The 2,742-nt window shown below is 31.7% G+C and overlaps 1 long non-coding RNA gene across 1 annotated transcript; it reads right to left on the bottom strand.

The window, feature by feature from the left end:
• Positions 1–1,822: 1,822 nt before the first annotated feature.
• Positions 1,823–2,301, bottom strand: LOC127127525 (uncharacterized). Its single transcript, XR_007805367.1, has 2 exons — positions 2,007–2,301; positions 1,823–1,889 (listed from the first exon to the last, which is right to left on the bottom strand). It is a non-coding gene; the product is annotated as an uncharacterized LOC127127525 (long non-coding RNA).
• Between the last annotated feature and the right edge of the window lie 441 nt (positions 2,302–2,742).

Here is a 2,742-nt window from a genome sequence, read left to right as displayed (position 1 = left end):
GGATAAATATTGTCGAGTTGAAATACTTAAAGGATTTAGGGTTTGATTTACTTCATTTCTTGTATTTTCTTTGAGTGAAACAAAGGAAGTCTATGAGTGAAACGAACATTGGAGAGTTGCAAATGCGAACGATTCAGTAGGTATGAACGAAAATTGAGAACGAAGAAACGAACGTTGAGAACGAAGAAAGGAAGGCTTAGAACAAAGTCTACTGGTAAGTCAAATGTTTCCCATCTTTCAAATTTAGCGTTGCCTGAATTTTCAATTTCGCCCTTTTCTAATATAGGGTTTACTGGATTTTCAATTTACTAGGTTCGATCTTTGAAGTTTAATGTATAATATTCATTTTAGGATACATTTTTCGTATTAGGGTTTTTGGTAGTTCTTATTCGAAATGTCAAATTGTGTTGTATCTGTGTGATTGTATGATTTTCTGTTGGTTTTAGGAATTTGTATTGGTGTTGTTTCTAATTGTTAATATCCGTTGGTTCTTATTAAGTAGTTTTCCTTTTAGGTATAAAAAATGGGCGACTTTATTCATGTTTTTATCCACCATGAATGTTCATTTGTAGATGATGAGTTTTCTAGTTATGTAAGATTAGTTTTTGAGTTGAGATGTGATGTAGATAATTAGAGCTATTTTGAGGTGGTAATGATAATTAAAGACTTGTGTTATAAATAAGTTGGAACAATATTATTTAAGGACCCCGTCTTTGGTATATTTATTTGAGTGATGACAAAGGTGTCCAAGATGTAGTTAATTTATGTAAGGTACACTTGAGTGTTCATATGTATGTACAACATCCACTTTTGCAACCTAGTATTATGATGGTCTTATAGAGGAAAATGTTATTCTTAATGAAGAAGATGAGATTTGAAAACTGTATGAGGAAGTTGTCAAAGGTACAACAAGTGAAATTACTGAGTTGAATGTGGGTGAGGTGACCGAGAGTGTAATTGAGAGGGATTAAGTTGGTATTAATGAGGTTAATGGAGTTGAGATTAATAAGAGTGTAGTTGGAGGTAAAGATACTGAGATGAATGAGGTTGGGGTGAATGAGACTGAGGTGAATGAGGACGGGGTGACTGAGGGTGTAATTGGTGACAATTATCCTGAGGCAAATTCTCCTCTAGTTGATAATGATGATGTGAGCTTTCATTATGACAATGCCTTAGATGTTGCATTTGATGACTCAAATGAAGATAGTGGTAATGATGATTTAATGAAAGATGGTATGAAAAACCTATTAGGTTATTATAATGATACTGAAGGTACCAACAAGAAACATAAACAAAAGAGGATTTTAGTGAGGTTGAAGATGAGGATGATAGTTAGAAATTAAAAAATGGGTGTGAAATAGATGAAGTAAATGGCTGTAATAGGAAGAAACACCCAATTTTCAAATTATAAATGAAAAATTGAGACATATTTTACTACCAAGTCAGATTTCAAGGAATCAATCATTACATATGCAATCTGTAACACCCAAAATTCGATTAATTAATTAATTGAATTGAATTGTTTAGAATTTTATTTGATTAATTGGTGTATTAGGGACTAATATGAGCCCGACCTAAAAATACGAGGAAAAAATATTAAACCTTTTTATTTTATATTTTTGTAACACTTAGTCTTCAAAGTGACAATTGACAATTATCTTTATAAAAACAACAACTAAAAGATTCGGAAGCATTTATGCCACATAAAATAATAATTTATTACTCTTTGATTTAGCCTTTAAAGGATTACAAGAGGTGGAAGAGCATTAGCTCCGCTAAGGCGTGACCATAAAAATCCCAGGTTGGCCCCTTGTTGTTTTGCACTCTTTCAAGCTCACAGCATGTGCCACACCATATCTCACCAAAATGATCCCATTATTCTCTTTTCCCTAAAGAGTAAAGATCTATCATATTATTAATAATTAATTCTGGTATATATATTATATATAATGAATGAAGCTGAAGATCAAAATCAGACGTAGGAGAAAAAGTGAATGGAGAAATACTTGAGTTGGGTACAAGCTTTGGCTTCAGTATGGGGATTCATGTTGCTGGTGGCTCTTCTATGTTGTTGCCTAAGCACCAAACCGCATCAAGGTGGTGATATTATCTCCGGCAACGGTGGTTGCACTTGCGACGGTGGTGGCCATGGTTGTGTATGATGTTTTTCATCATTTAATTTTTTTGGATGTAGGTAAATTCGATAAATTGGGATATACTTGATGTACATATTTTTACAATGTTTTTATTTACTTATATAAACATAGAGAGCTGTCTGTAGAATGTAATTTGTTTTTTTTCCCCAATATATTACCTGTTTTTCTATAAGTTTATAGTTGTCATTAAGATGTAATTAATATAACCTAATTGAAATTAATTAATTAATTAAATTTATATACGAATCCTTGTTTGCTTGACATTTGGAGCGAGCACATTCTTCACACAATACAATACAGTTTCATCGAGGAGAATGTTGGTTACGTAACTTCCGGGAGTGAGTTTACCATTCCAATCTTTTAGAGCAAGTTTAATCCTCATTTGATAGTGTCGGTCTAGTATTATTACCAAGTCTAAAATCAACCTTAAAACGAGTCTTTATATTAGAAAATCAAGAGTAAAACAATAATTGTTTATGAAATAGTAACAATAAAATTATATTTTCCAAAAATAAAATAGTAATAATTTTTTTTTAGTGAGGAAATAGTTATTAATGAATGTACATGTAGAGTACACTAATCAAAA

The sequence above is a fragment of the Lathyrus oleraceus genome, chromosome 3, assembly GCF_024323335.1.
Source record: "Lathyrus oleraceus cultivar Zhongwan6 chromosome 3, CAAS_Psat_ZW6_1.0, whole genome shotgun sequence".
NCBI lineage: Eukaryota > Viridiplantae > Streptophyta > Magnoliopsida > Fabales > Fabaceae > Lathyrus > Lathyrus oleraceus.
This window is presented reverse-complemented; position numbering and strand designations above follow the sequence as displayed.